At 33.1% G+C, this 14608-nt stretch overlaps 1 protein-coding gene across 8 annotated transcripts in view; it reads right to left on the bottom strand.

Annotated features, from left to right (window-relative positions):
* Window positions 1–14608, bottom strand: part of LOC118196632 (neuropilin and tolloid-like protein 2) — a 444544-nt gene that overhangs the window by 179197 nt on the left and 250739 nt on the right. The window contains exon 1 of one of the 8 annotated variants that reach the window (XM_085807317.1): window positions 9659–9811. The exons of 6 other annotated variants lie outside the window; for them this stretch is intronic. The gene's annotated coding sequence lies outside the window, so the exon portion shown is untranslated. Of the gene's footprint in view, window positions 1–9658; window positions 9812–14608 lie in introns of those variants that run through there. One more of the 8 variants, XM_085807312.1, reaches the window with a different exon arrangement.

Genomic DNA, 14608 nt, shown 5'->3' with positions numbered 1-14608 from the left:
GTCGAAGACATGTTTTTTTGCAGAAATGTCTAAGTTTAAAACTTTTATTTCTGTATAACTGTCTGATCGTAACAATTACTAAAAAGAGCAGAAAAGTACAATTGAAAATTTTCTAAAAAATTCTTATTTATTCATACATTGATTTACTTATTTGCGTATTTACATCTGATTCTGAAATATAAATGCTTCTTTTCGTCGGCAAAAGAAGTGCTTTTCATGTAGAAGAAAATATTTAATTTACTTACTTTCTTAAAATAGTTGTTAAGATAAAACGTGTGAGAACACGATTATTGTGTAAATTAATAAACTGTCACGGAAATTAGCCTGATGGTTTGAAATCGTAGAAAATCAGAGACTTTTGTTTCACGAATTCGAACCATTTTTAAAAATTACTTTCTTTTTATATTTGAAACGCTCAATTAATGGAGTCTGCGTTTTCCAATAGACATATCATTTTCGAGAATCAGTGAGACATTCTTGCTGATGCCTTCGCGACTGGTATTTACATATGGTTAACAACGAATTTTCTTCTGTTGTTATACTATAAAGAGAGCTAAAAGTAACTTTTGTCACTCAAAACAGGAGACTTATTTCTGGCTTATTACGAAAAGATTTCCTTTACAACTGAATTGCATAACGGACTTCAAAAATTAAATTATTAATTATTATTTAATTTTGAAGCATTCAGCTATTTTCTTAATGTCACTGACTAGGTAATAAGAGGAAATCTCTTTATTTTATGATTTATCCTTAAAAGAAGAAATTATGAATAACACAAAAAGAATTCAAATTTATGAGGAGTAATTTACTTTTTCTAGAGAAATTACCTTTACGAACTTGAAGCATTTTATCCTGTAGAATTCCAAGTTAATTACAGACACATATAACCCTATTCCTCTTGTCTTTCTAGATAAGTAGCTTTTCTTCAAAGCGTACCAAGAGCAATATTGCTTGCTTTGTGGTAATTAATTATCCAATATGTTGCTGATGTGCTGTTCTTAATCCCATACCTAATCAGATCTAATTAAATCCAACCATCAATCAATAGTACATAAAGTAAAAATATATATATAGCATTTTTATTAGGAAAACTTACTTTTCTTTCAAACATAATTTCAAGACAATTTTAAGAGAATTTTATTTTACTTTTTAATTTTATGCGCACATTCTTTCTATTGTTCAGCCGTAAGAGTTTGAAATTCTTTCCTTCCTTTTAGATTAAGTGTAATGTTTTAGTTTATTCATCTATATTCTGCATCCGTATTCTTAGCGAAAATAAAATATTTCATAAATTTATATTTCATCTAAATTTGTTTAATTTATAATTAATAGCATATTTGGGCTAAACTATGAAAATTTTGCAAACTGCAATTTTTAAATATCCCTTTCTGTCAAAAAGATATTTTTATTTAAAAATTTTTAACTCAACTTCTGTGATGACGTATTCCCTCCTCAAATAAGTTTTGAACTAATCTGCTAATTTTAACCAACATCTGTATTTCCATTCGATAATCCGACAGGTTTTTTTAATGCTATTTTAAACATGACCTAACTCAGCATGTCCATCATTCTATGCTCAAGTCTACTTAACTCTATAGAAGGTCAAAATGTTACCCCTGGGATTAATCTACAAGCACCTTATATTTTATGAACACGTAGTGAATGAATACTTCTAACGAATTAAACTGAGATTTCTTTGAAATATTTTTCAAATTTAATTAATAACGCCATCCTTTCGTTAAACATGCATGAACAATGAGTAAAACTGAACAGTTAAAACAAAGAAATAGAAAAATCTACAAAATTTTACACGAATTTTAATGGGATCACCATAGCTAGCAAATGTCTTTCTATTTGAATTATGAGTAGTATGCACCGAACGCCTCAAATGAACTGCTTCTGATGTGATAATTGCGTAATTTACCAATTTCCGTCAGAAACTACCTTTTTTCTTAAATATTATACACTTCTGCACTGTTATTTCATTTTTTATGCAGATACAACTTAAAAATAGAATAACGTGATATCGACGGCATTGCGAATTATCACAGCGTACACACTTTTACAAATGCCATTCAACATAAATTAATTATTGTTATAGCAAGCAAAGCTATCGGAATAAACTGCGACCCAGCATTTATTTAAACTCGGGGTAACTATTTCACGTAACAACAAACTTCCATTTACTGCAACATTCATTTTCCATCTGGATAAACTTACGTTATATTTGACTAAACTATCTGATAACATAGCGTCTAAATCTGTCGCAATATGTCAGCTAAAATATTTCAATTTACTTTCATCATTCACCGGCAAACTACTACCGTTTTTAAAGTGATTTATATTTCCGTATATTTATGTTGAATATATAAATATTCCGCTTTAAGTATACTTGTATACGTTGCGAAGAAAGTGAGAGATATATTCAGTTACGCATCGGAATAGAATCCGTAGCACAAACGCACGACAAGGAGTGTATATATTATGATCATCAAAACGATCGAGCTAAAGAGAGAGAATTTTGAGCTCACTAATGCTTTGAATTATTCGGAAGAATAGAACTCAAGGAAACTTTCTTAAAGAAATTATTCGGTATTTCGTTACGCGTTATATTTCGCGTACAATTCAAGCAGATGATGTCGTTACTTACTTGTTTCAAAAAATGGAATAATAAGTTCCTGAGAATAACTATCTAAGTCAAAGAGTATCTAAGTCAAAGTTTCATAACTAATTTCTAACTTTTAGTAAGAGTTATAATCGGCAATAAGGATTGATTAGTATACTACTTAAAGCAATGCAAGCATAAGCATGCGATGGTATTATCTGGTTTAGAAAAGAAAAAAAATATAGCTTTTAAAAGCAGTCATATATTTCATTTCCTAGAAGCAAGTGATAAAAGTATAAAATATGAAGGCTATGTTCAAATCATATAACATTTATCATATTAGTTATATGCTTCCTTTTATTTTATACTTTTGAATCAACATTATCCAGTTACAGATTAATTTTGCAGACTGAAATCAGAATTATTGTTTAATTTAAACGCTAATGTTAAATAAGGTTTGAGAAACAATCAGTGTATTTAGTTAGGCCATTTTTTGCTGTCATTGTTACATTTTGATTACTACATTGGGAGAAATGGAATGATCACGAACAAATGTTATGTTGAAAGAGGATTACGCTTTAGATAACTTTGCAAACCTCTTCTTTAGAAGATCTCAGACACTCGAAATATTCTGTGTGAGGCGGGCAATGTTATTCATGAACAGGAAGCCTTGATCTACTATACCACAAAAGCGAAGAACATGGCTGAGGAGAATCTCAGTGCAATACTGCCGGGATGTAACTGTATTTAAGTCAAAGATGCGAAGTGGTATTCTGTCATTCTGTATAATATTCTCTTCACGACATCTCAGTCATAACAGTTACATTTATGTATGTATTGTTATTAATAACTGCTTTCCTTTTCTTTCCACACTAGCCGGTGGGCACAGAATGTCCGTGAAACTGATATTTATGACGGGAGAGTTATTACATATACACTGGTTATCATTAATTTAAGGAAAAAACACAAAAATTACGATTACACAAAATGTTACATATAGAATTTAATGAAACTTAACCATAGTATACAACACATAGTAAGGTATAAGAATAACATTAAATGAAATTACCAGACAATTGTGGCGTTATACAAATTAGCATATGTTTAAAATGAACAAATCGGATGTGTTTGGTAGAGAACACTTACCTTCAATATGGCGTTTGATCTCCGCTAGAAGCAATACAGCACAAACAGCAATGTATGATGCTGTCAAGTATATAGTCTATCAACTCCGCAACTTCCAAAGCACTTGCAAGCGTGACAAGGATCTGAAGAGGAGGACTGAGAGCAGCTATACGTCTGCCTAAAGCATCCCAAATATGCTCGATAGTGTACAGGAGCGGTGATCAAGCTAGCCACTCTATGCGCTGAATCGTTTGCCCTTGAAGATAATCATCCACCTGTGCGGTTTAACGAGTTCAGGACCAACGTCCCGTAGGCGCGACTCAACGATTCCACTCATACCAGCCCAGCGTCGCTTATACGCGAAGAGCTCCGATCAGTCTCTTTAGCCGAGCGATGCGTAGTGTAATTTGAAAATGGAACGATTTATTTGAATTTTTAGATGCCAGTGAGATAGTGTTAAATGGTAACGGTTTTCACATCTGTTAAGTCATGTGGCTTTTGAACTTCATGTATGAGCATCAATTTCTGTTCTCTGTTTTGAAAGATTTATTGGTATAAACAAACTGGGAATCACAGCATCTTTAAGTTAAAGAGACACCGGCGTTTTTGTTTGTTTCGTTAGGAATTTCGTTTTTTTTTTTTTTTTTTTTTTTTTTTTTATTTCTCGTTTTTCTTTTTTTGCTTTATTTCGTTATTAGAATGTAGGAAAATGCATCCAGGTCAATGCTTTCATTTACGTTATTTGCTTTTTTTATTAGCAGAATGTGGAAAAAGGCATTTAGCTAACTATAGCAGGTGCAACGTTTCCGAACTTCCGTGATGGATATATTTATTTTAAAACTTAGGCTTTTTGTTTAATTAAAAATTAACATTACAGCATTATTACAGCAGGAGAAAGACATCAGCGTTCCCCATTCGTGATGCATCTTACTTGCTCGGCATATGCTCGGCGAAAAAATCCGTCATTGTCCTGTGTGTCGATCCTCATTTTGAATTATCACACTCTGTTTTTATGTATATATTGTTATAATTTTAGTATTTCGCATGTTTCAGTTATTTCTATTAATGTGATATCCTTAATATTAATACATATTAAGAATTAGTATATTAAGTATGTAACTTCAAGTATTGAGGTCATTATATTAAAATGCTGATTTTATACGAATTTTGTTTCGTAAAATTAGGGTTAACTGCTGAAAATGCATGGGCCGGTGACGACGTTCCATTTCGAGAGGTTCGGTTCCGTGACTGCACTTCGTTCTCTGCGCGCTGGTCTTTAAGGGATTAAATTTGTCGTCCTGTAGCAGAAAATCATCACCTATTGCATTGGCATAACGGCACATAAGCATCAAGGATGTCATCTCTATAGGAATGAGCATTCACGATTCCACGTGGAAAGACATGGAGGTCTGTGCGGCCACCCAAATAGATACGCACATATACTGCTCCCTCCGTCTGCATATCTTTCACGAATGTTTGATGGGTGATAAGGATTTCCATACCCTCTGCAAATCAAATAACACCTACGTATGTTAAACCTAGACTCATCTCTCCACTGTTTAGCCGTCCAGTGGATATGTTTACGTGCCCACCTCAAACGTTCCCATCTATGAGTTACGTGAGAGCCACGTAAATGGCTAATGGCCTCGCGTACAGACCTTCTTCTTGATGCCTTCCACTCACAGTTGACGTTGACATCAGCCTTCCAGTGGCTACAGCAAGGAAGGATCTGGGTTGAGTCGGATTTGAGGCTCTATACTTTCGTGCGCATAACAACAAATATCGGTTATCAGCGTTTGTCGCAGTGGTTGGCCGTCCTTGGCTGAGCCTCTTGGATGCTGAATCCGTGGTTAGAAATTGTTCCGAAAGTCTATGAACCACAGAAGGACTCACATTTAGCCATCTGGGTACTTCTGTCTGACTTTATCCTGCTTTAAGTCTCTCAATGGCTCTTCATCGCTGTTCTTCGGGCAAATGATACCTGGATGTTATTGTTCTGAATTGGCTATGAATCTCTAAAAAGGAAGGTGTTAAACGCATAAAATGAATTTCATAATCCAATAGAAAGGACATTCTCGGTAGAGGTGCCGTGCTCAAAATTGTCATGAGATACATGGAAGAATATTCCCCAAAACTTCTTAACAATTTAGTAGAAAACATCTATCACAAAAATAAAACATGCATTATGACCCGAGAAGAATTACACACCTTATTGAGAGATTCACAACTATCATCATTACGGTGAGAAAGATAATTTTCTTGAAGTGTTTAAAATTACTCCAACGAAAAAATTTTCTTTTCGTCTTTTAGTTTTTCTTATTTTTTTTAATGTGGCGAAATGTGTACCATGCTGCATTATAAAGAATGTACAGTATATTTACTAAACACATGATAAGCTTTATTTCTTCAATCAGTGCCTGTTATTAGTTCAAAACGTGTTTGTTTCTTAACAATTATCAAGCAGCGCACATAAATATTGGCGCTTCCAATTTCTTCTTAACGCAGTGTCCTATATGGGACACTTAGGTTATTACATTAGGTACCATTTTTATCACTTTATTACGAAATTTATAATGCAAAAGAATATTGAGCTGGTTAAGTAACATTTTAAAATCAGAATCTTATGAAAATTTGGACATTGCAAATTTAATAGCATAAAATGAGGATTTCACTAATGCATCCGTATTTTATAATAGTGTTTCAAATAAAAAGTAGAGTAAACGGAACCTGAGCTGAATTAGAATTTTCCCAAACATACGGCGTTGCGCAATATCATTATGTATTTGCTTATTTTATAATTTAAAGATATTATTTCTCTAACAAATGAACAGCATAGATAGCGGCATCAATAAATATGTGTTCACAACAAACTATTCGGCATTTCTGTAATATTTCAGTTGAACTTAGTTTCGAGTATTATGTCACCTGCACTGAATACATTTCTTCAACCTCAGGACAATCAAATTATTATCAACTTTTAAATGGCAACATATACGCTTTAAATAAAGGCGGAATTACGAAAAGAGAAACTGACGATTTTTAAGTGTTTGCATCGAGGTACTACTGCTGTCCACGTCGCACCTGACAACTGAACTTGACTCAACCGGCACAGTAACTAGAGTTTACTAATCACTGTAGCCAGAGAAGAGTGGTTAAGGTGCCCCTCAAAAGTGTTAACTATTGCAGCCAATCTGAATAGAATGTAATGAGCCCCCCATAACTTCATTAGAAGTCCATACTAGGCAGAAAATCACTCGTGTGAGGCAGTTTGATCAAAATTTACGACTGTTGTTGCAAGTTTCACTAAAGAAAAAAATGAAATAATAATAATAATAATAATACTATTTTTAATTCATGTGTATATCGCATGTTGCTTATCTTTCTACCTTACATATAAATAAAAAATTAGAACGGTTTATAAAAATACCTACAATCTTAATTAAACTACAGTGAGAAACATATATCCCAACGACAGGAAGCTTTCCGAATTGATATTTGTCAGATAGAGGCTGAACCAAAACGTCAGTTTCTTATCTAATGAAAAGGAGTGTTTCTAAGACATGTCACACAGGTTAGACCAATACTGCACTCACAAATGAGGAATTAGACAACACGAACGACGAAGTTTTAAACGGCAGTCTGAACGCACACCGTTTGGGAGCAGCCAACCACCGCTAAAGCTTCGAGGAGAGAATAATATAGAATTTTTACTTCAAAACAATCTGCAATTTCTAACTTTTTTTGATGCACAGTGAAGTAAACTTAACTTCCCATCTTAAAGTGCTCTCTTTTTATTTTTCGGAAAAACCATGCAGGGCAAACAAAAAGATAATAGCTTCCAGCTTGATTTTTCTAAAGTGCTTCCATCAATTTTCTGGCTGCTTGTCGCATTTAAAATCATGCCATCATTCCTAAACATCTCAGGCTGCATATCTTACCTCGTAATATATGGCATTCAAGAAAAGCGATCACCTCTAATGAGGGACGTCATTGACGCCAATTTATTCGGAGTTAGGGGTCAATAAAAATGGCTACCCGGCCAATTTAGCTATTTACTACCGGAATTCCTTTCCCACTTTCTTCGAGATGGCCGTAAATAACGCCTGCTTTGGAATAAATTTAGAATTTCTGACTTTAAAGGAAGCGTACATATCTTGGTTAATAGGAAGCGGGACATGAAATATTTAATACTTCAAAATGACGGCAATTTTTGAGATAACTTCATAGTAACCTATGGTAGGTTTATTTGCGCCTTAATCAAATAAACTAATTCTTTTCTTCTGTTTCCTATTGTGAAACTCGCGTTAAGCTGTCAAATTTGGCAACTCTTTTTACCTTTAAACTGAATTAACCTGACTTTATTCTGTCGGCATGAATATTAAAAAAATTTACCAGCTTTGAATTTGTCCCTTTATTCTTAACTATATAATTTTGTCAAAAGTGTAATTCCTTGTGCTACAGTAGATGAGAATGGTTAAGTATCATTTTTAATCGTAATCAAACTCTAAAATTATCCAATGCTATCTAACTGAAATACTTATTTCGAATCGACAACAACTCCTATAAACTTGGAGAATTCCTGACTTTTATTTTATTAAAGTAAATGTCGAGGAACCTACTGAGCTGTTAAGCGAATTATCACTTAATTCAAATAACAGAAATCGTAAAATCAAGAAGGGTTAACTACCCTTCATTTCACTCAAAATAAGATGAAAAATCGGCCCCTTTCTTTGGGCTTACAGCAAAGCTTCCACTTGGGCTTAAACTCAAAAATAAGAAATAAGACAGAACTATATCTAACTAAGAGACTTAGTCGAAGCTAACACAAATCTAACGTAGTTGGCCCTTAACTTTATACTAGCCAGCGACTATCTAAATGGCTCCTAATATACGGCCGAGCGTAACATCTTATAAAGACTTAGCCCCAAGGAAAACACGCGCTATTTGGGATTCCTAGCTCTCTCTCTCGAAGTAAGTTGAACTTTCCTTTAATACTACTTCTTACACATTTGCATTCAACTCGATTCTAGAAACTCATTCTGGTAGGGAAGTTGAAACGAGGAAGGATAAAAAAGCACAATTAAATTAAAATAACTGTTATAAAACTAATACCTTACAAACTTCAAAACCCATTCTACTATTACAGCGCTTATTCTTCATTTTAAAGTTAATGAAAATGTAAATTCGTTTAGAAAAATTTATGGAGAAGTAAGCTTTAGAATTTTAGTCATTGAATGGTCTTTACTGATGTTAGAACAGCTTTCCTATTAGTAAATAGTAATGATGCCGCCTTGGAGTGTGTTCATTAGAAATAGGTTTGAGCTATCTGACTAGAACTTACCGATTAGATAAATATACGTAAGTTCCACTTGGCTTATATTTCATTTAGACGAAGCGAGTGAAATACTGCTCTACTTTTAGTTTTTTATAGTTTTTAATTCTTTATATCTGAGATTAGAAAAACATTTTTTTATATTTATTATTATTATATATTTTCTATCTATATTATCGCAAATTTAATTTTAAACTAAAAATATGCTTGAAAGCGAGAACTGGGTAAAATTAATCACACTTAAGCGGATAGCAGAGTTATATGATGTTATAAAATTTAAGCCGGTAGCAAGTCAGAAAGAAGCGATTATTAAATATGATTAATATTTGAGAGTCAAGGTAGCAAAGTTGCTAGGGGATTATTTAGATACAGATATTTTAATTATTTTTCTGCTCTGCAGCAACAACAATGCGAATAAAAGAGACTCTTAAGATTTTGACTCTGATGTGCCTTAATAACTTCAGTTAAATAAAAAAAATATTGATTTACAGATGTACAGTACCAAAACAAAACACGTAATATCATCAGCTGGGAAACACATATTTATTCAGAACCGTGAAATTGTACTGATAAATAGTTGGTCACAAGATACTTACATAACACCAAACGCAAAAGAGCATTGTGAACTTGTCGTAGAACAGCACATCGAAGGAAATAAAATATGGAAATATCGCAAAAGCCGATAAAATTTCGACTTCATGCTTGCAAAAAAATATAGTACTTGGTAGGAATGAAGAATGTTTGGCCATATTTTCACAAAATGCGCTTCTTGGTCATTCTCGTTCACAGGTATGAAAAAAAAAAAAACTATTACATAAAGAAGCACAAGGCCGCTGAAGAAAATTGTCGGCTTGAGACGAAGGTTACCAGACGTGCTTCGCTGCCTTCATTCGTTCATGCGAGCGTAGCACTCAGAAGGGAAGAGAGCGAAAATTTATAAACCGGTCTATGAATAATTTTTTTAACCAACGTCCTTTGTAATTGTCGAAAAGGAATTCGGAGTGAAAAAAGTGAGGACCTGCCTTCACATATGTATTCTAGCAAAGAACACAAAGCCTGAGGGAAGGTCTGCAATTGTGAATGATATTTTAAGTGAAATTGGTTTGTATTCACGTTACACATAAGAAAAATCACGAAAAGACACATGCATTTTCTGGATCAAAACCGGTGTCGAACTGTTAGTGCTTAATAATCTTACAGTTCTGCCAATGTTGGGCATCTGGTAGTAAGAGAAATAATGCAAGCAGGTAAAGCGTTTAGCCAAGAAGAGAGATATTAATGGTAGACGCTTTAGTCAATGCAGTGTAAATTTGGTGCTGGAGAAAGAACCTTGATATTTCGTATTGCGTAAAGAGATATGTTAAATTTTATTAAATACTAGACGTAGGTATTTTATATAACAGAAAAAATTACAGGAAACCTTATAAACGGACGATGTTTAAGACTTTTTCACACCAGAAATCTATTGCAAAACGTCATTTGTAATAGAAGGGTAAGGTATGCAGAAGTAGAGGTTTAAAATCCCTATCCCTGCATCGAATCCAACACTGCACAACAAGAAAGAGCAAAAGAATTTTTCCCAAATTAGAAACATATCGCGTCCATCTGTGCTATGAATATTCTAGAATGGCTCAAGTCTAATCGTAAGGACAGGAACGAGTAACCTGGAAGTTCCGTATTATGCGAGTATGTAAAGAAATTTCTACGGTAAAGAGGTATATTTCGGAGTTATTCAGCTTGCAAGATGGAGTGTCTTAAATCCAATGCGTAGTTGATAGAAGGACATCCAATATATAGTTTACAAATTTTCCTAGCCTGGGAAATCCCAAAACATCATTCTAGGAACATCTTGGTTTATCTGAAGAATTAAAGGCGGTTTAAACCTAATATATTATAATTAGGTTTAAACCTAAGCACAGTTAAAAGATTGGGAAAAAACGAAATTCCACATTGAAAATATAAGAGATATTTTTGTGAGTTTATTTCATAAATTGTAACTGCAATGGAAACTCTTTAACAAAATTTCAGTTACAGAATATCAAAGAGAAACGTGACTGATAATTAGTATTTTAGAAGAAACGTAAGCCTGTATTATATTTTCAAAGTTATTATATGGATTTTAAAATTATTATATTATAGTACAGTTATTTATATGGATAGCTAGTAGCTGCCATTTGGCTTTAAGTTTCGTGTTCCTTACTGCAGATGCTTTGAATATAAAAGAGGAAAGAAGAAGAATGAAGAGATAGAATGTTACTTACGACATATCGTCATATTAGCACAAAGGTAATGTCTGACAATGACATTTTTAATATACTTAAATAATATTCTTTTTCCAAACTAAACCGTTTCTAATATAATTTGGAAAATTTTAGATCGGAGAATTTAGTGTAACTCGAAGTCAAAATAATCTTCTAGGAAATCCTAAAAAAATATATGTGAACGTTTCTGGTTAAAATTGAATCTAAATATAATCTGTAGTTATGGGTAGAAACAAACCTTTTTCCTAATGACCCTGGATCAGACAAAAAGATTTAAAATGCAGAAAACTGAAATTTAGTGAAAACCATATATTTTAGGTTAAAACAACACGCCGAATAACGATTATTGAAGAAGTTAAACAGCAAGAATCAGCGTAATGTTTGTAAATTTTGCAGGACTAGTTTCGATGGTTTAAATACGGAAGTCAGGCTGACTGAAGCTGAAGAAGATGATTCTGTATTTAAACCATCGAAACTAGTCCTGCAAAATTTGCAAACATTACGCTAATTTTTGTAGTTTAACTTCTATGATTAAACCATATAGTGTTATTATTTTAAAGATTGCTCAAAATGAGAAAAGTAGCGAATTTAACACCCCTGTATAATTAAATAAATAACATTTGTTAATCTTATTGAAATGAAGATCCTGTTTTTAATACATTTAGAATATATCTAGTACCTTTAAAATTTTAATCCTAAAATTCCTTTCATGCTAAAATTAAATATTTTATTTTAATTTGATTTGCAGTATAACCATTAAATATTATGTTTTAATTTAGTTAGTGTTTGGAAACCTAACATGCAAAGAATTGGTCGGAAATTGCTATAAGATATTTAATTTTTCAATACTCTCGTAATTTTGCGTAAAAACAAAGTGAAAAATCAATGCATAACGCAAATTAGCTTACACATTTTGTACGAATTTCTTGTTCAGTAGCTTACCTGGATTCTGAGTTCATATGCAAAATGCATCTAAATATACTATGAGACGGTGATTGGTTTTATTTCAGTCAAAAATACAAATATTCTGCACGAATCTACGGAGAAATTATGTTCATTTTGAGTGTTACTTTGCATATATTTCTATATTAAGTAAAGAGCCCTTCTTCTCATCTTCAATTTTAATAAAACTTTATAAAGAAGCATTGAAACATAATTCCCTGTACGAATAATTGATGGTATAAATATTAGCAACCTCTAGGGTTCATTGTTCAATATGCAGGCAGCTCAGAATTTAATATTATCCAGATTTATCTTTTAAAGCGTGGAAGGGTTCATGTATAAATCTAGCGGTTTATTACATACCAAAATATTAAGGATATCATAAGATGACTGTGTTCCGATGCCTTGCTTCAATTTAATTTGAAAAAGCGTCACTCTATTTTCAGGATTTCTCTTTCATAGCTAAAATATCCAATATGCAAAGGACACGAGAGATTTTTGGACGAGATAAAACAGAGTCCTTAATTCTACAAAATAACGCTTCCTGCGGGTTTTATAAACTGGGACGTAGAGAGCAAAGGAACGAATTAAACTTTTTCACAATATGCGTATTTTCCCTCGTAGTTGTTTATTTTTCTTTAGTATGCAATACAAAATACATGGAAATCAATACATTTATGAGCAAACGGATATAAACGTTCCAAGAAAATTCTCCATGTTTGCTTATATTTATTTTTTTAATGCGGTTTCGAAAGAGCAACAGTTGTGACCATTGAAAACCACTAATGTTCATCTATTGGTATCGAATGAAAACCTTTCATAAGGCTTCCAGGGAAAAGGATCTTGTTTTTAATTCCCTCTTGTTGCTTCGAGGAAAAAAAGTGTCGGAAAACAGAAAAGTTTTTTTTAAGAAAAAAAAGGTAAAGTTTATTTTATTTGCACATGATTCCAACCCATTTGTTTCCGTTTTTCTTTTGATTTAAGCTACAGTATAAAAACGCACTCTTATCAAAATTAATACCAATGACTTCACTTCTGCTCATTCTTTCATACCAATTAAAGACTTTCATTTCGATTCGGGAAAAGAATAAAAAAATTTAAAATCTCCTTTTCTATCCTATGTTGGTTTTCAATGCTCGAAAATTTCCTGGAATTTAATAAAGCTAGAAAAATTTTCACAAGTAAACAATAAAGATTTGAATGTTCTCTAAGCAATCTAACATGAATTTTAAGTCGGTTATGCTAACAGAATATGATCCAAGTAGAGCTCTTATATAATCGAAAGAAACGCAATAAAAGCCATGATTGATTCATTTATTTGAAAATTTAATTATTATTTAACACTATAAGATATTTCTCCTGCGTTCTTAGCATGCCTTCGCGGTGTAGTGCTTAAGTGTTAACTCTTGCGAATTCTCGCTCAGGTTTGAAGTTGAACATAACCAGGGGAAGGTTGTAAAAGACACTTTTATGGAACTAATACAATTTACAGACTGCATGGACTTACGTGCTTAGACACACCGACCACATGCGGTGAGAACTTAAAGGTAATGTAACAATAAATTTAGTAAAGGTAAAGAGCAATGCGAGACTACAAAACTCAATTTAAGCTAACAGGTTAACTCGAAACCTACATTAGTAAAATAATAACTCGGCGGCAAGAATGCGTAACCGACATTAAAGTTAGCAGCCGGCAGAAAATAACAACGCGCGTTCACAATAGCGAAATCACACTGTATCTAACTTTTTCGCTCAAATATTTTAAATATTGTTGTTCCCCCTAACTCATTTATATTCTGACGATTAAACTCGAGAGGAGTATGAGAAATTAAAAAAGACTTACAAAATTAAAACAACTATTAATAAAAATAAAACCCTACTGCATTTCGTGAATATAAAGTATTTTTTCGCTAATAGATTTTTGTTGAATATTACTTCAAATCTTGTAATAGGACTTGGCTGATGGAATAAATTTACAAAATTTGTACAGTTCCTCTCACCGCTAAATTTATCTCCAACATGTTCCTTGTGATGTACGCCAGGCACGTCAATTTCGCGGCCCTCGACTCATTTTCTGAGGCTCTTCGTTCGCTCAGAGAAGAGAAAAAAACTGGGTTTATTAAAAAGTAAAGAAATGGAGGCCAGTTGTGCAAAATGTGTGCCGAGACGCTTCAAAGCCTGAGGACTAAGCTCGAAGATAGGTTCCGCGATATCAGGTCTATCTTAGAAAAGCTGGCCGATCTTTCTGCCCCTTTGTCAGCTGATACGCTGAGAAAGTGCGAGCCCACTTACAGATGGAAGCCACTCAGCTCTAAATATTACAAAATTCAGTGAAACTGGTAT

The sequence above is a fragment of the Stegodyphus dumicola genome, chromosome X1, assembly GCF_044657685.1.
Source record: "Stegodyphus dumicola isolate Sdum_Otavi_A_Nest chromosome X1, ASM4465768v1".
In the NCBI taxonomy this organism is placed as follows: Eukaryota; Metazoa; Arthropoda; class Arachnida; order Araneae; family Eresidae; genus Stegodyphus; species Stegodyphus dumicola.
The sequence above is the reverse complement of the archived record's forward strand: the minus strand, read 5'-3'. Positions and strand labels throughout refer to the sequence as shown.